The sequence below is a fragment of the Dromiciops gliroides genome, chromosome 5 (assembly GCF_019393635.1).
Source record: "Dromiciops gliroides isolate mDroGli1 chromosome 5, mDroGli1.pri, whole genome shotgun sequence".
Lineage (NCBI taxonomy): Eukaryota > Metazoa > Chordata > Mammalia > Microbiotheria > Microbiotheriidae > Dromiciops > Dromiciops gliroides.
In genome coordinates, this window is record NC_057865.1 from 214,239,646 (window position 1) to 214,259,058 (window position 19,413).

At 41.8% G+C, this 19,413-nt stretch overlaps 2 protein-coding genes across 2 annotated transcripts in view; one reads left to right on the plus strand and one right to left on the minus strand.

Annotated features, from left to right (window-relative positions):
• SENP1 (SUMO specific peptidase 1) overlaps nt 1–8,022 on the minus strand; it is a 64,838-nt gene extending 56,816 nt beyond the window's left edge. Inside the window, 1 exon segment of the mRNA XM_043965980.1 lies at nt 7,707–8,022. The gene's annotated coding sequence lies outside the window, so the exon portion shown is untranslated.
• A 6,495-nt stretch (nt 8,023–14,517) lies between these two features.
• The window catches only part of PFKM (phosphofructokinase, muscle), a 50,422-nt gene continuing 45,526 nt past the window's right edge, over nt 14,518–19,413 (plus strand). The window contains exon 1 of the mRNA XM_043965978.1: nt 14,518–14,649. The gene's annotated coding sequence lies outside the window, so the exon portion shown is untranslated. The remainder of the gene's footprint in view (nt 14,650–19,413) is intronic.

Sequence of the window (19,413 nt, forward strand, 5' to 3'; positions counted from 1 at the left end):
TTTGTGGAACAGTCAGGAGGCCACTGTCACTGGATTGCAGAGTACATGGTGGCGAGAAAGGTGTAAGGAGTAAGAAGACTAGAAAAGGGGGTGGCTAGGTGGCGCAGTGGATAAAGCACTGGCCCTGGATTCAGGAGTACCTGAGTTCAAATCCAGCCTCAGACACTTGACACTTACTAGCTGTGTGACCCTGGGCAAGTCACTTAACCCCCATTGCCCGGCCAAAAAAAAAAGAAGACTAGAAAGGTATAAGGGGGCTAGGTTATACCAAAAGGGCTTTGAATGCTAAACAGAGCATCTTGTATTTGATCCTCAAAGCAAAGAGGAGATGACATAATCAGACCTGTGCTTTTGGAAAATTACTTTAGTGGCTGAATGGAAAATGGACTGTAGTGGCAGGCTACAATAACCAGCAAGCTACTGTAACAGTCCGGATGTGATGTGAGTAGGAGCACTAGAGTGGCAGCAGTGTCAGGAGAGAGAGATGTTGTAGAGGTGACATTGACAGGCTTTGACATCATACTGGATAAGAGGGTGTGAGATAGTGAGTAGTCAAGGATGACACCTATGTTGCAAATCTGAGGGATGGGAGCATGGTGTTGACCTCTATAGCAATAGGGAAGATAGAAGGGAGAAGGGTGGCTTAAGGGGAAAGATGGCAAGTTCAGTTTTGGACATACTCAGTTTGAGATGCCTACTAGAGGGGCAGTTAGGTGGTGCAGTGAATAAAGCACCGGCCCTGGATTCAGGAGGACCTGAGTTCAAATCTGACCTCCAACACTTAACACTTACTAGCTGTGTGACCCTGGACAAGTCATTTAATCCTCACTGCCCTGCCCCACAATCTTAAAGATTCGTACTAAAAATCCAGTTTGAGATGTCTGAAAGGCAGTTGGAGGTACAAGATTAGAGGTCAGCAGAAAAGCTGGTGAAGGATGGGTAGATTTAAGAATCAGCAGCATAAAGACAGTAATTAAATCCAGGGGAGCTGACAAGATCAGTAAGTGAATATAGAGGAGAAAAGAAGTGAACCCGGGAAAGAACCTTGTGTGCCACCTAAGGTTAAAAGGTGTGATCTAGATAAGGATCCAGCAAAGAAGACTGAGAAAGAGAGATCAGACAGGTAGGAGGGGAACCAGGAGATAGTGGTGTCCCAAAAATCCAGAGAGAAGAGAATATCAAGGAGAGAGGGATCAACAGTGTCAAAAGCTGAAGAGAGGTCAAGGAGAATGAGGACTGAGAAAAGGCCACTGGATCTGACAACTAAGATATCATTAATAACTTTGGAGAGAGCAGTTTCTGTCGGAAGCTGCATCTTTTTTATTTTATTTATTTTATTTTTCTTTGCAGGGCAATGGGGGTTAAGTGACTTGCCCAGGGTCACACAGTTAGTAAGTGTCAAGTGTCTGAGGTCGGATTTGAACTCAGTTACTCCTGAATCCAGGGCCATTGCTTTATCCACTGCGCCACCTAGCTGCCCCCTGGAAGCTGGATCTTAAGGAATGAAAGCAAAAGGGAGAGGAGAGAAAATGAAGGAACTATTGTAATATGGCCTTTTCCAGAGTTTAGTTATAAAGGGCAGAAGAGATATAAGATGGGGCAGCTAGATGGCGCAGTGGATAGAGCACCGGCCCTGGAGTCAGGAGTACCTGAGTTCAAATCCGGCCTCAGACACTTAACACTTACTAGCTGTGTGACCCTAGGCAAGTCACTTAACCCCAATTGCCTCACTAAAAAAAAAAAAAAAAAGAAGAGATATAAGATGATATTAGAAGAGACACGGGCATGTTTGTATGCAATAGGAAATGAGTCAACAAGCAGAAAGAGACTGAAAATAAGTTTGCTTCAGGATAGAAATCGCCCAAAGGAATAAAACACAGGTGGGGTTTTTTTTTGTTTGTTTTTTTTTTGGCAGGGCAGTGAGGGTTAAGTGACTTGCCCAGGGTCACATAGCTAGTAAGTGTCAAGTGTCTGGGGCTGGATTTGAACTCAGGTCCTCCTGACTCCAGGGCTGGTGCTCTATCCACTGCGCCACCTAGCTGCCCTAAATGCAGTTTTAAAGGAGGAAAAGTAGAACATGAAAATTTCAAGGTTGGCTTAGGGTCCACAAATGCCTTAACAGCTCTAATAATGACCTCTAGTGCTGCTCTAACCTAAATAGTATGGGATATTTCCTAAAGTTCCAATATAATTGCTTGGTTAAAAATCTATGTTAAAACCACCTCTCGAATGTTTGACTTTATAATATTAATCAAAAGAGAAGTAAAACTCTAACAAGGAAAAATATGTCTAGAAAGAACTCTTGAATAACAACACTCCCAATTTTTCTTGCTGCCCCTGAAATAATGAAAATAGCATACAGGACAGGTGCTACCCAGTCCCCATGGTTGTGTGCATTCAACTGAACACATCCTATCAAGTGAATTGATGCATTCTGAAATTGCTAATAATTCCATCATAATTTTACCTCACTTTAAGAAACCTGGGAGTCCTGAAATATTAAAAACACCACCTTAAAAGTTCTACTTACCTAATAATGGCCAAAAACCTCCCAGAACACTCTAAAAAAACATACTATCTAGGTTCAAGCAGCACAAGAGGTCATTATTATAGCTAAAGGACAAGAGACTTATGTCATATAGGTATTAACTGTACTAGAATTAACAGTGACAGGTGTCAAAAAGAGAGGGAGTATGAGGACTGAAGTCATTAGTTATCCTTGAGCAGTTTTATTAAGGTGGGAAGAGTACAACTGAACTGAAGCAAATTAGGGAAATAGTGTGGTCAAAGAGAATTAAAGAAATAAATAATTTGGTACAAGGGCATCCAAAGGTCTGCTGGTGGCCTTACACTACCTGTGTGACCATGGGCAAGTCCCTTTCCCTGTCCTGTCCTCAATTTCCACATCTGTAAAAGAAGGGAGGTAGTCTAAAACCTAGCTTCTTCAACTGTGGGTCTCAACCCCATCTGGGAGGAAACCTTCTTAAATTGTGGGTTGCAACCCCATATGGGGTAGCATAACTGAATGTGGGGGTTGCAAAAAACTTGGCAACAGTCAAAGTTTATGTATACCTTTTTTATATACCCATATAACCAGGGTCACACTCACGCTACTCCTAACCATTCTTTGGATTTGTCTGGAACACAGAATATATTCCTTAACCTTAGAGTGCTGTTTGTCCCTTATTATTACCTAAGACATACTACTCATTAGCAAAAATCTAGCTAAAATACCATTTCCCCCACTAATTCCAACAACTGAAGAATGGTTGAATAAGTATATGAATGTGATGGAGTTCTATTGTGCTGTAAAAAATGAGGAAATTGATTATTTCAAAAGGACATTGAACTGATACAGAGAGAAGTGAGCAAAACCAGAATGCATATCAATATTCTAAAAATGAGCAGTTTTGAGGTCTTTTATAAACTGATGAAAAAATAAGCAAAACTAAAACAATTTATGCAGTGACAACAATACTGAAAAAACAAACAGCTTTGAAAGCTTTAAGAACCATTCGTGGTTCCAGAGGACTGATGAAACATGCTGTCCATGACAGAGAAGTGTTGGATTTGGGGTGCAGAATAAGATATGACTAAGCATATTTGTTAAAAGAAATGTCGGGGCAGCTAGGTGGCGCAGTGGATAGAGCAACGGCCCTGGAGTCAGGAGTACCTGAGTTCGGATCCCACCTCAGACACTTAACACACACTTGCTAGCTGTGTGACCCTGGGCAAGTCACTTGACCCCAATTGCCTCACTAAAATTAATTATTAATTAATTAATTTAAAAAAAAAAAAAAGGAAATGTCATTTTTTCTTTTTCAATCCCCACCCCGGGGATAGGAGAGAAAATAGGTTTCTGTTATTTTTTTTTAAAGAGAAGGTGCTACAGATGTGAATGTTGCATGTTCTTTCAAATGAAGTCTCTATATTATTAATTTTGCTTAACTGTTTTACTTTGTTTCTTTTTTTTTTTTTTAGTTTGTTTGTTTTTTAGGCAATTGGGGTTAAGTGACTTGCCCACAGTCACACAGCTAGTAAGTGTTAAGTGTCTGAGGCCGGATTTGAACTCAGGTACTCCTGACTCCAGGGCCAGTGCTCTATCCACTGCGCCACCTGGCTGCCCCTGTTTTACTTTGTTTTAAGAAACTCATAAAGTTGGAATAAACTATAAATGCATGTTAAAAAATAAAACATATCAATAAAACTGAAAGTGGCAAAAGAACAAAAATAACATAGTTTTTTAAGACTTTGCACTGTACTTTGTGCTTCTCTAATTATATTCTATTCTCAGCAGAATCATTTTTCAGGTTTTCAAGTATCACATTTTTTACTAGTGTTTCATACTTTGCTTATTGTTGTGTATTGGGTCATCTTTCTCACAAGATGTGGCTTAGTCAAGACAAGGTCTTATCTAAACTCTGTAATTCCCCTCAGGGTGTCTCCCTCTTGGAATGACATACTTTACTGTCTGGACTTTACTCAGGTAGGCAAATAAGACCAAAGGGTATTGAACAACAAAATGACAAATCATATCTGTGCATAAGAAAGATAAATTAATCTTTCTAATCTGTCAAGATAAGTAGGCTGTGGGGCAGCCAGGTGGCACAGTGGATAAAGCACCAGCACTGGATTCAGGAGTACCTGAGTTCAAATCTGGCCTCAGATACTTGACACCTACTAGCTGTGTGACCCTGGGCAAGTCACTTAACCCTCATTGCCCAGCAAAAAAAAAAAAAAAAAGATAAGTAGGCTGTGAAAAATTATTTCAAAGGGAAGGAGGGAGACCAGAGATTGGGAGATAGAGGCTTTTATGGCAGAAGTCCAGAAGGTGGTAATAAGGGTGGCACCAGGAGAAAGAAGGGAATAGCTTTGAGATTCAGAGTTAGCATTTATATTGAAAAATTGATGTCAAAATTTGCTTTTACATATAATTTGGAAAATAAAATTCTAAACAATGTGTGAAGAATTGTTATTTGAGGGTTTTATGACCCCATCTTTTGGCTAGAATTTTTTCATAAAACCTTGGCGTGCACACTGGCCTCTAGGGTTCTGCAAACAGTGCTCCACCCACTGGTTGTAGCCATCACCATGGCGCTGGCACTCACATCATCACCACTCGGCGACACCTACATGGGCCTAGCAAAATTATAATGATCGGAAGCCTAGTGAGGGCAGTCATGTGACTATCAGAGCAGCCAGCCAATTGGCTGGGGGCTGTGTGTGGTCAGCCTGGGGTCTGCTGGGAAGAAGGGAGGAGATTCACCATTCTAGCTTGAAGCTGGAAGGCAACAGGACACTGCTGTGTGTTCTCAGCTGATTCCTGGGTGGTGGTGTTATTCAGGTTGTATAATTTCCCTTTTCCCCATTTTATTTCCTTTCCCTTGATTCTACTGATCCTGTTTGTGTTTTGTTTTGTTTTTTAAGTTCATTCTTGTTAAATAAATCCTGCTCTGTTTTGAGGGAGGCTGCCGGTCCCCTTCCTTGCCCCAATATTACAGTGAGTCACTTAGCTAACACTCCCCAATTAAAAATTGGTCCCCACAAATGTTTTAAGGTTTGCAAAGCACTTTACACGTTCTCTAATTGGAACCCTGCAACAACTTGTCAAGTTAGGGGCTATTATTATCCCCATTTTACAGTAGAGGAAACTGAGGCAAACGGAAACACAGCAGGATTCAAACTGAGGTCTTCCTGACTCCAGGTCCACTCTATCCACTGCACCGCATACTCTAGACTGGCAACTAAGTAGATGTGGAAGGTAAGAGAAAAGAAGAGTCAAAGAAAACACTAAGGTTTTGCCCACAAATGATAGGTTAGTGGTAGTACAATTGAAAGAAACAGGGAAGTATAATGGGGAATGGTTTTGTTATTGTTGTTGTTCAGTCATGTCCTACTCTTCATGAGCCCTATTTTGAGGTTTTCTTGGCAAAGATACTGGAGTAGTTTGCCATTTCCTTCTCCAGCTCATTTTACAGATGAGGAAACTGAGGCAAATAGGGTTAAGTGACTTTCCCAGAGTCACACAGCTAGTCAGTTCCTGAGACCCAATTTGAACTCCAGTCTTCCTGATTCTAGGCCCAGCACTCTATGCACTGGGTCACCTAGCTGCCCCAGTGGTTTTGTAAGATAATATCATCTTTTCTGTATACGTTCAATGTAAGTACATCAAGAACATTTGGATAGAAATGGTTGTGGGGAAGAGTTGGAGCTGAACATATAGCTATGGGAGACACACAGAGAAGCTCCCATAGGAGTGAATAACTAAGATCAGTATAGGAGAGAGCAAAGAGAGAGAAGGGAAAGCCAAAGAATCTTAGAAAATATCCAACTTAAAAGGTTAGGAGAAACCAGTGAGAGAGAAAAGAGTGGTCAGAGGAGGAAAACTGGGCTTTCAAAGATGCCAAAGGAGGATGAAGTGGTCAATAAGTGTCAAATGCTGTAAAGAGGTGAAAGAGGATGAAAAATGAAGAAGAGTCACTGGATCTTTGAAGAAATGATGGCATATTGGGAAAGGAAGACAGATTACAGCAGGCTTAGAAGTGGTCAGGGGTGGAAACATGGAAAATAGAGTACTTTTTAAGAGGCAAGGCAATGAAGAAAAAGGAAAGGTATCAAATGAAAAACTCAATAGGGGTAGAAGGAAACCAAATATATTAGTTTAGGTAGCCTCAATTATTTGCCCATGGTCACAAAGCTAGTAAGTGTCAGAAACAGGATTTGAACCTAAGTCTCTCCTGATTCCAGTCTTGTACTCTTTCTACACCATGATGCCTCTAAGGAATAGATCATTTTTGTTTCGGGGGGAGAAGAAATAGGGAAGGATTAGTTGTAAGGATAAGGCTTCATAGAAGATGTGGCTTTGAAGTTAGAATTTCAGTAAAAGAAGATGGACCTGGCAGAGGTGATAGAGGAAGAAAAACAGTTAATTCAAAGAAGAGAGAGAGAGAGAGAGAGAGAGAGAGAGAGAGAGAGAGAGAGAGAGAGAGAGAGAGAGAATGAACAAACAGGAGCCTGCAGACAGGATGAAAATAGGTGGTGAACTGGGGGATAGAAAGTAGTCCAGTTTGGCTAGAAAAAGCAAAAATGAGAAGGCTGAAAAAATAGGATTGAGCCTCACTGTTGACAACCTTACATTCTGAAATCAGCAGTTTATAGTTCATTGAATAGGCATGGGAAGTCAATAAAGGAGTTTGAGTAATGACATGATCATTAGAACTCATTAAATTACTTGGGCAGTAGGGAGAGGATGCATTGGAGAAGGAATATACTGAAGACGGAAGAAAACTGCTAGAAAGCTATTACAATCTAAGTAATAAGAGATGAAGACACGAACTATGACAGATACAGTGGGAATGGAGAGGAGATAGTGAATGCAAAACATGTCTGAAGTATAATCAACAGGACTGGACAAATGACTGGACGCATAGGTGAGAAAAAGGTAACTGTAGATGTTAGGCTTATGGGACATATGACTTCAGTTTTAGACATACTTCATCTGATGTGACAGGTGGATTTAATTGAGTAAGCATTTATTACAACTTTCCATGTGCTAAGAGTAAGTTCCCAACACAGTCTCCAACCTAAAGGAGCTAACAATCAAATGGATATGTAGACCAATAAGTATGCTACGGAGTAGAATGTAAAAATTGCAAAGAAGAGATCTAGACAAAAACATAAGACAATCTGAAGAGGAAAAAGCTTACTTTTAGTTGGAGAGTAGGAGAGGGCAGAGAAAACTTCCAGGGGTTGATGTCACCTCTTAAGAGATAGTTGACAAGAGGAAGACGTGTGAAGGAAGAGTCTCAGTCATGGAGTGTGATGACCTACACAACTGCAGAAAGAAAAGAGAGGACATGATGACATCAAGAAAGTAGTCCAAGGTACACTGGAACATACAAGGCATTCATATCAAGAAGCATTTGATTTCTACAACTGATTGTAGAAACACAAATTAAAACAACTCTCACACCACTTCATACCCATCAGATTGGCTAACAAGACAAAAAAAGAAAAATGCTGGAGAGGATTTGGAAAAATTGGGACACCAATGAACTGTTGGTGGAGTTATGAACTGGTCCAACCACTTTGGAGAAGAACACTTTGGAGCTATGCCCAAAGTGCTTGACCCAGCAATAACACTACTAGGTCTGTATCCCAAAGAGATCAAAGAAAAGGAAAAAGAACTTATCTGTACAAAAATATTTATAAGAACTCCGTTTGTAGTGGCGAAGAATTGGAAATTCTGGGGATGCCCATCATTTTGGGGAACAGCCAAACAAGTTGTGGTATATGATTGTGATGAAATACTATTGTGCTATAAGAAATAACAAGAAGGATGGTTTCAGAAAAACCTGGGAAGACATGTGAACTCATGCAAAGTGAAATGAGAACAACCAGGAGAACATTGTATACAGTAACAGCAATATTATAGGGATGATAAACTGTGAAAGACTTAGCTACTCTAATCAAGACAATGATCCAAGACAATTCCAAAAACCCATTATGAAAAATGTTTTCAGGAGTACCTGAGTTCAAATCCGGCCTCAGACTCTTGACACTAGCTGTGTGACCCTGGGCAAGTCACTTAACTCTCATTGCCCTGCAAAAAAAACAAAACAAAACAGACACGAAAAACGCTTATCCACCTGCAGAAAGCAAGCTGATGAACTCAATGCAGTTGAAGCATAATTTTTTTACTTTGTTTTTGTTGTTTTGTTTGTTTTCCTTTGCAACCTGCCTAACATGGAAATATATTTTTTATGACTTCACATGTATAATCAATATCAAATTGCTTACCTTCTCAACCAGGGGAGAGAGAAAGAATTTGGAACTCAAAATTTTTTTTTTAATTGTTAAAAAGACTTTTATATGTAATTGGGAAATATTTGATGAAATAAACAAAAATGTTTTCCTAAAAGAAAGCAGCATTTATTAAGTCTCTACTACATACAAAGTTCTGTGCTAGGTTCTGAAAAAACAAAGCCAAAAAATGAATTGTTCCCATCTTCAAGATTACATTCTACTGGAAGACACATGGTATAAACAGATTAAGAAGGATCAAGAGAGGATTCATATAAGAGGCAGTACCTAAGTTAAGCCTTGAAGAAAGCTAAGGATTCTAAGGCGTAAGAGGTGAAGAAAGTGTATATGAAGGAGACCTGTACAAAGGCATAGGGAAGCAGGAGATGGAAGGCCAACTCTAAACAGCAAATAGGCCAATTTGGCTACAACATAAGAGTTCAAGAAAGAAAATCATTTGGAATAAGACTGGAAAGGTCAAGTTTTCCCTGTTTGTGAAAGGCTTTCTTTTTTGTTTGTTTGGGGTTTTGGGGGGTTTTTTTGTGGGGCAACGGGGGTTAAGTGACTTGCCCAGGGTCACACAGCTAGTAAGTGTCAAGTGTCTGAGGCCGGATTTGAACTCAGGTCCTCCTAAATCCAGGGCCGGTGCTTTATCTACTGTGCCACCTAGCTGCCCGCGAAAGGCTTTCTTAGCCTTCATTCTAGAAGTCATGTAATGCATAGACTAGAGATGCCAGAACATTTATACCCCTATTATTATAATCTATGCAAGAAGTCTGATAGGGTGATAGCACTATGAATGGAGAGGACACACTCCAGATATTTAGTAGAACACTAAAACCTCAAAGTGACTGCATATGTGAGAATGACAAAAAGAACCAAAGATAATAGGTTTGATTTGATTTTGTAGAGTAAGAGATAGTGGAGTGATACCTATGATTTCACTGGTATAAGGAATTTCTGGCATCACAGCTCCCTTTATTGAAGCAGATGGGCAACATATCTGTAACTTAAAGAGTCTTAGAGTTACCTGGGCCACTGAAAGGTTAACTGACTTTCTCACAACCTGAACTCAGATTTTCCTGAAAGGCCACCCTCAATTCACTATGCTACCTATCCTCAAAAATAAGAGTGATGTATCATATTGTTAAATTGACCTAAATTCAAATGCCACACCAACCCCATACTACCACAGAACTTTGAGAAATCCAGTTTTCTTATCTTTATAATGCAGAAGTTGAACGAGGTAGCATCTGAGGTCCTTTCTAGTTCAGACATTCTAAGTCTGTGATTCTCCTTATTTTACAAATGTGAGGTAGTTTCCTTTTAGAAAAATAACTGATAACTCACTCATGTAAAGGGACCCTTTAATTTTCTTCTTGAATATGTATGACAGAGGGCAGCTAGGTGGCGCAGTGGATAGAGCACCAGCCCTGGATTCAGGAGAACCTGAGTTCAAATCGGGCCTCAGACACTTGACACTAGCTGTATGACCCTGGACAAGTCACTTAACCCTCACTGCCCTGCAAAAAAAAGAATATGTATGACAAGTATTCTGGTAGGTTTATGCTGAAGAGAAAAAAGAAACAAGCAGTAAGCTGCATGCATATAAGTCACATACATATAAAATATCCAGAATGTGTATGTAGGGGGCAGGGGGGAAGTACAATATACACACACATATTGAGAAGGGTGGTTGTGGAGAATGCTATTTAGTGGTTATCAAGAGAGCAACACTGGAAAGTTATGAGGATCTATCTACATCCCTTCACTTCTCGACCACCTACAATCTAGCTTCTGACCTCACCACTCAACTCAAACTACTTTCCATCATTAACCAATAATCTCTTTTTTTTTTAATATTTTTTTTTTTTAGTGAGGCAATTGGGGTTAAGTGACTTGCCCAGGGTCACACAGCTAGTTAACTGTTAAGTGTCTGAGGCCGGATTTGAACTCAGGTACTCCTGACTCCAGGGCCGGTGCTCTATCCACTTCGCCATCTAGCTGCCCCAACCAATGATCTCTTAATTGCCAAATTAGATGGTCTTATTTCAATCCTCATGCTTCTTGACCTATTTGCTGCATTTAACACTGGTGACCACCTTCTGTTCCTACATAGTCATCAAAAGCACATGAAGGGCTTTCATGATGCTGCTCTCTCCTGCGTCTCTTCCTGCTTAGCCACTCCTCAGCAGCCTCCTTTGTGGATTTATCATCAATATCATGTACCTTAACTGCATATATTCTCTACTCTATACTTTCTCTTGGAGACCTCATCAGCTTCCAAGGATTTAATTATGATGTTTATACATATGACTCAGGATTTATATATCCAGCCCTAGACCCTCCCCTGAACTTCAAACCGAATTACTAACTGCCTATTGGACATTTCAAACTGGATATCCTGGAATGGTTGGTTGTCGTTTTAGCAGGATCAGGCTGGTATGAGGGAGGAGTGCTCTTAGAGAGAACAACCACCACTAGAAGTGGGGCAGAATCTGACTTGTTTTACTGGTAAAATTGACTGACTCAGCCAAGGTGAAATGTAAAATAGCTAATTAGCATTTCAAACTTCTTCATGTTTTAATAAGGATTAACTACCAGCAGCCCAGCAGATTGTAACCATAGTTATGTCACTGAATTCTTCTAAAATTGTTTTACAGTGCTTTCTGTGGTTCTATATTTAGCCTTTCTCTGTATATAGGAATAAACTACCTGTCCCAAATTAGATTCATATTGAATATACATATTGAGTACCTCTTTACTCTTCAGTTTAGGAAAACTCAGACATTAGCTATAAACGAAACCAGGAATAAAACTATTCCTGGGAAATCAACCTCTGGGTGGGAGTTTGTTAAAAAGCCAAAGAATGTGAGAATAAGGAACATAAGCCTCCTAATTAGAGGACAGGGCTCTCCAGGACTGAACCTGGTATAAACTGAAATGGTTTGGGTATCATAAAGGGGGGAGGGGGGGAGGGGGAACGTACTTACCCTATAAGGCCCAGCAATAGTTACTCTATGTTAGAAAAGTCATAAACAAAAGTACTCAAGGAGCTCATATGCTACTAGGAGATATTACATGTGGAAAATGAGAGTTCTAATAAGTAGCAAGATCCATAAAGGCTTCACATAAAAAGTGGACTTATGGGGTGGCTAAGTGGCGCAGTGGATAAAGCACCGGCCCTGGATTCAGGAGTTCCTGAGTTCAAATCCGGCCTCAGACACTTGACACTTACTAGCTGTGTGACCTTGGGCAAGTCACTTAAGCCCCATTGCCCCGCAAAAAAAAAAAAAAGTGGACTTATGTGCAACTTTGAAGGAAACTAAGGATTCTAAGGAGGCAGAAAGAGGATACTCCAGGCAGAGTCAAAGCCTCAAACTCCAACCAGAGACAAAGTAGTAGGGGTTGGAATGCCAAGTTCAGGGAAAAATAAATAGGCCAGTCCAAGTGAAATGTAGGGTGAATGAATCAGAAATAATGTGAAATAAGTTTCGAAAGATCAGCTGAAGCAAGATTGTGAAGGGCTTTAATTCCCAAGCTAAAATATTTTTACATTATTATAGAGGTAATGGATGGCCAATGAAGCTTCTTGCACAGAGGAATGAAATGGATCATCTACACTTTAGGAATAACATTTTAGAAGTTGTGTAGAACATGGATTGAGTAGGAGAAAATCTGGAAGCAAGAAGACCAATTAGAAAGCTACAGAGGGGGCAGCTAGGTGGCACAGTAGACAGAGCACCAGCCCTGGATTCAGGAGGACCTGAGTTTAAATCCAGCCTCAGACACTTGACACTTACTAGCTGTGTGACCCTGGGCAAATCACTTACCCCTCATTGCCCTGCCAAGAAAAAAAGAAGAAGGCTACAGAAATACTCCAAATGAGAGATAGGTAGGACCATAAAATGAGGGCAACCAGACCTGGAGTCAAGAAGACCTGAGTTCAAATTAAGCCTCAGATATTTACTAGCTGTGTGACCCTGGGCAAGTCACTTTAACCTGTTTGCCCAGGAAGTAGCTAAGTAGCTCAGTGGATAGAGTGCTGGACCTGGAATAAGGAAGACCTGAGTTCAAATTTAGCCTCAGACACTTGTTGTGTGACCCTGGGCAAGTCACTGGAGAAGGAAATGTCAAACCACTCCATCATCCTTGCCAATAAAACCCCCATGACTGAACACCAAGGACCTGAACTAGACTGGTGGTCATATGAGTAAAGAGAAGGAAATAGATGAGAGATGTATAGGAAGAATTAAGATTTGGCAGCTGGTTAAATATGGGGTATGAGGGAGAGAAAAGAATTAAAAATGATTCTGAAGTTATGAATATGCATGACTGTAATGTTAATGTGCTCTCAATGGGGAACTCTGGAGAAAGGTCAGATTAGGGAAACAAGTAATGAATTCCATTTTGTGCATGTTCAGGAAATAGAATACTTAACCCTATCTTAAAAAAAGAAGTTGAACAAGCCATAAATGAGCTCCCCAAGAAAAAAATCCCAGGACCAGATGGATTTACATGCAAATTTTACCAAACATATAAAGAACAATTAATTCTGAATGTAAGTTGCCTATGGAATCTGAGATGATATTTTTTACCTCTCCAATGTTGAGGATCAAGGGAATGAAGGGAGGAAAGCCATTTCAAAGATGTTATGACTAGGGGGCAGCTAGGTGGCGCAGTGGATAAAGCACCGAACCTGTATTCAGGAAGACCTGACTTGACACTTACTAGCTGTGTGACCCTGGGCTAGTCACTTAACCCTCACTGCCCCGCAAAAAAAAAAAAAGAATAACAACAATATTGCTACTTTCAAGTAAAAGCAAGGAGAAAGTAAGGAGGTGAGAAAAAAACTGAAAACTTTAAAGCAAAATCCAGCAGTTCTATCACCTAAAATAAGAAGCAGTAGAACCTGTTTTTAATTTCCATTCCCACCTACCAGATTTAGCTCTCATCAAATGGGTGGTAGCAAGACCTGTTTTGCAACTAGTTGAAGGCAATGAAATGGGTGGCCTCAGGATTTCAGAGTAGAATTTACCATCATTTCTCCTCATCCCAAAGGGAAGAACAGCAAGAAGTGTCAAGGAGAGAGAAAAAAAGGGAAAAGGTCCAGAATATGCTTCAAGTTTCACTATAAATACTTCTCAATTCAATATAATTTATATTTCAACGTCCTTATGTGATACAAATATTTAAGGGACAAAGAGTTCATTCAACTAGTGACCATGTTCCTTCAACCAAATAACTAGTTCAAAGCCTTGAAAGGCTCACCAGTTAGTCAACAAGCATTTATTAAAATGCCTACTATGAGCCAGGCCCTGTGCTAAGCACTGGGGATACAAGAAAGACAAGAAGTCTCTCTTCTCAAGGAGCTCACAGTCTAATAGAGAGAAAACACACAAATAAACTATATTCCAACGATAAAGACAGGATAAATTGCAAATAATTAACAGAGGGAATAAGGGAGATCAGTAAAGTCTTACTGGAGAAAGCAAAATTTTAGGTGGAGCTTAAGGGAAACCTAGGAGACCAGGAGATGCAGATGAAAAAGCACAGGAGTCCAGGCTCTGTACCTAACTTTTAAAATGACCACCACAGCTGATATCCTTCTACACGGCACCAAATATGGAGCAAAGAGTCTTCAATAAGGCTGGCTTGGGAATGATAAAAGGGGTGTAAGTGATTGCAAAGGAAGATACTGAAGAGACTGCACAGCCACTGATAAATAGGCATCCTCCTGCTCAAGTCAGAAGAAACTGGGCATCTCTCCAGTAGCGCGCACGTTCGGGGACTTGAGGGGAGCGAGTGTGACAGCTCCTGGAGAAATCACCGGGAGGAATGAACCAGGTGAGCAAACAAAGGGGAGGGGGGAGTTAAAGGAAACCCGACTCCCACAGTGCGGACTTGGGTACGAGTGGTGGCCGTGGAGGTGCTGACTCGAGTGACAGCAGGGGCCGCTGAGGGGAGCGACATCAGGGTGCAGAGGAGGGGGGGGGGTCACGGAGATGCTCCGGAGCCGCCTCCCGTCCCGGCTCCAAGGAGGCTGCCCCCTCCCCCCCGGCCCCGCTCCATTCCCGCCCTCCCTGCCCTGCTCCCGCCACCCGGGAGCTGGCCTGGATCCACGGGGCCCCCTGAGGTCTGCCCCCCGGCGGCGCGGGTCCTGAGGGCGGCCTCAGCCGCAGGGCGCGGGCTGGGCTCGCCCGGGAGGACGGCGGGTAGAGATGCGGAACCCCCCCCCCCCGGCCTCCAGGATTAACGGCTGCCGGGGGGAGAAGGGGGGGCTGTGGGCGGGAGGGGGGGAAAGAGGCAGATCCCGAGGGAGGTGGGGTGCCGAGTCGCTGCCTTCCCCGCCGAGCCCCACCTCAGTCAGGTTTGTCCCGACCTAGCCCGGCTCGGTCTCCGGGCCCCGGCTTCCCTTGGCTCCCCCTCCCGCTTCCCGCCGCCACTCACCGAACCGGAACCGGGCGCCACGCGAGGGGGTTTCCGGCCGGGAGCCGAACACAGAACCCGGGAACCGCTGCGAACCGGAACCACCTCTGTCGCACCGGAAGCTTTCCTTGGCGGTGGCGGCGGCGGCCACGGCAATGGCAGAGGCGGCGGCAGCGGCCCGGCAGCGGCAGCGGAGGAGTACACAGAGCCCGGAGGGGGAAGAGCCGGGGTGGGGGCCGTGCCGAGCGTCTGCGCGTGCGTGGGGAGAGGACGCTCGGCTGAAATCAGCCCCAGAAAGAAGCGGCGCCACCTGAAGAAGTAGATTTAGAATCGCTTTGTTTCCTTTGGGGGGACCTCCAAAAGCCAGTTCTGCCATTTATCCCCCTCCCCTCAGCCGGAGAGGTCTCCGAAGCCGCGGTCCCACCCTGCGCCTCAGTTTCCACGTCCGTAAAATGGGGAGAGGGGGAAGGGTGTTGGAGTAGATGGTCTCCGAGGTCTCTTTCCTATGATCCACCTTGCCCACGGCCCCCCTCCCTGACTTACTGCTGGCCGGGGAGGAGGTCGAGTAAGAGTGGGATCAGCTCAGTTCTAGGAGTTTCCTAACATTTTATTTAAAAAATAAAAATTGTTCTCTCCCAATTACATGTAAGTTTCTAACTTCTAAACCATCTAAACATCTTAAGCCATCGTGATTTGTTTGTTTTTGAGGTTAACGTGGCAAGAACAAGCCAGGCTGTAGTTTTCTTCTTTCTTCATTATCTTCGTTTACCTTTTTCAAACTGGGGAAAATACTGTGACTATGATATCCCTAGGTCCCATCAAAAAAAAAGGATAAAATCTCTCAAACTATCCTTTGGACGTGAGAGAAATAAGGACAAGATGATAATACAATTACGTGGTATCCCGCATCTCACAATTTTAGGGTACAGAGTCAGGTAAAAGCTTTATTGTCCTAGAAATCATGTCACTTGGTTCACGGAAAAGTCTTGAGTCAAATGGGCTTTCTTCGGAGCCATTTCATGTTTATATATAGTATAAAAAGATCAGTAGATGGCAGTTAGGCGGGATTACAGGTTATTTCTAAGTATATGAAAACAATATTCTTTACAAGGAGAGATAGGATTTTTGTAACATTTTGCAGCATTGTTCATCACAGTGATAAGAGAAGCACCCGTTGAACATACCATGAAAGGCCTTGCAAGTGGCCAGGGGCAGAGATAAACTCAAATACCGGAAGAAGGGAAGGAAGCAAGCAAACATTCATTCCAATATATGCACTCAGGAAGCCTACATTCTAATGGGGGAAGATCGTATATGAAAGGGAAACCAAAAAAGGAGAGGGGTTGATTGATGTGCAAGATAGGGTTGTTGAAGGTGATCAGGGGCTTTCCACATTCATATCTAATCCGAGCATTATCTTCCCACTTGTCTCCTCACCCTAATTTTTTTTTTGTTGTCTGTTTTATTTTTTTAATAAATGTTTTTATTTAAAGTTTTGAGTTACAAATTCTATTTCCTCTCACCTCCTCTTCCCCTTCCCTGAGGTGGTAAGTAATCATTTTATCTTTGACCTGTCCTTACAAGTCTGTAGATCTTTTTTCTTGACAGAAAATAGACAAGAAAGGAAGTAATTCCAAGTAAGGGTTCTGTCCCTTCCCTTCCCTTCCCTTCCCTTTCTCTTCCTCTTTCTCCTAACAGGTTTTTAAAAAGGTCCTTTTGTTAGCCTCATTATTTCAAGTTTCAATTCATAGTGGACTTTATTTTGACCTTCTGAATTCTGTTTGTTTTTGTGGGGCAGTGAGGGTTAAGTGACTTGATAAGGGTCACACAGCTAGTGTCAGGTGTCCGAGGTCAGTTTTGAACTCAGGTCCTTATGAATCCAGGGCCCATACTCTATCCACTCAGCCACCTAGCTGCCCCTGCCCTTCTGAATTCTTACAGGACTATGCTACTTTTTATGTTAATCCACAGTTAACTTCCCTCTGGTCTTGTATGCATACTTCTAAAATAAGAATTTCATTGAAATCACATCAGTCTCTTTAGACACTATCCCTTTTTCTTCCTTGCAGAAATAAATACAGATTGTGTTGCTAGAATTTTTTTATCAGTTTCCCATCTCTCTAGAACAGTTTTCCTTTTTAAACATACCATTTTCATATTCCTTGAAATGCATACTATTAAGTCTCAGTGATACCTATGAAGTCCTCTTTACTCCTTCATGTTAAGAATTCTACTCATTTATGGGGGCAGCTAGGTGGCACAGTGGATAGAGCACCAGCCCTGGATTCAGGAGGACCTGAGTTCAAATTAGGCCTCAGACACTTGACACTCGCTGTGTGACCCTGGGCAAGTCACTTAACCCCAATTGCCTCACCAAAAAAAAAAAAAAGATTTCTACTCATTTATTACCTGCACATTGGTATATAGAGACACACATGTTGTTTCTGGTGTGTCCCAAGACTCTTTGTTGGGCCTTTTTTCTCTAAACCTCCTCATGGGGTAGTTTCATTAGCTGCCATGGGTTTGTAGTAGGGATGGACTAGAGCACTAACAATAGAAAGGGGCCAGTTCCATAGGAAATACTCCAGTCTGACATCACCATTCCCCCCCTCCCCATGTAGGTTCAATTACTACTCTGCAAATGACACCCAAGTCTATGTATCCAGCCCTGATCTGTGCCCTGTGCTCCAGGTGCCTATTGGACCTGTCTAACTGAATGTTCTATAAACATCTCAAACTCAACATATCCAAAACATAACTCATTATTTACCCCTCCCCGATAATCAAAACCAGTAGTCTTCATAATTTTTCACAGGCCTGGAATATGTTACTCTATTCTTCCCTCCCTGCCCCTTAGAAATCCTCAGTTCCTTCAAAGCTTGCCTCAAGTGCTGTCTCCTTCATGAGACCTTTCCTTATCCCTTCCAGTTGCTTGTACCTCTCTTCCATCTTGCTGAAATTAGCTTGTATTTACTCTGTATATGTTTTATGTGTACTTACATATTGTATTGGCAGCTAGGTGGTGAAGCGGATAGAGTGCCAGGCCTGAAATCAGGAAGATTTGTCTTCCAGAGTTCAAATCTGGCCTCAGAAACTTAATAGTTGTGTATCCCTGGGCAAATTACTTAGCCCTATTTGCCTCAGTTTCCTCATCTGTAAAATGAGCTGGAGAAAGAAAGAGCAAACCATTCCAGTATCTTTGCCAATAAAACCCCAAAATGGGGTTGTGGAAAGTTGGACATGAGTGAAAAACTTTGTATTGTATACAATTATATACTGAGAGAGGAGCTGAATTGTCATTTCAGTCTTGATATTTGAACTATAAACAAGTCCAGAGGGAAGAAGGGTATTATCACTAAATGCCTTGTTGAGGCAAAGGTAGAATGCAACAACTACTTTCTCACAATAGTTAGTCATTTTGTATGAAGTACTCATCATAAGATTTGCGGAAAGAATACCACTTAAAAATAAATGCCACTTGCACATGAACATTGTTTGCAGAGGATAGGGGGAGGGCGCAGGGAGAAATTCTACCAAGAACTCAATAAGAGCCTCCAAGTTAAATCAATATATATTTGGATAGTTAGTGACTTCAAGGCAAATGTGGGAATGGTTGAAGATGGTGAGAAATACATTGGAACACATAGATCAAGAAGAAAGAATGAGAAACCCATAATTTGTGGACTACATTGAAGACTCACCTTTATATTATGAATATTTTCTTCAAGAAAAGATTTGTTAGAACCAATTTCATTTTTGTGATGTTATTCAATGTTCATGTCCGGTGTCTATTTTAACAGCCAGGAAAAAACTCATCATTGATGGGGGAGGCATCCCTCAATAAGCTGTACGTCAGACCACTGACTTGTTAAAGATCAGAAGTAGTAAAAAGCTAGAAAGAAGAGTAATGAGGAAAAGATATGGCATATAAATGGAACGACTCAATCCTGAACTATTTAAAAAAAAATTTTTTTTTAGTGAGGCAATCGGGGTTAAGTGACTTGCCCAGGGTCACACAGCTAGTAAGTGTTAAGTGTCTGAGGCCGGATTTGAACTCAGATACTCCTGACTCCAGGGCCAGTGCTCTATCTACTGCCCCACCTAGCTGCCCCCTGAACTATTTTAAAGATAATAAATGAAGAGGTGACTGGCAAAATTATAATTTTATGCAGAAGTTTAATA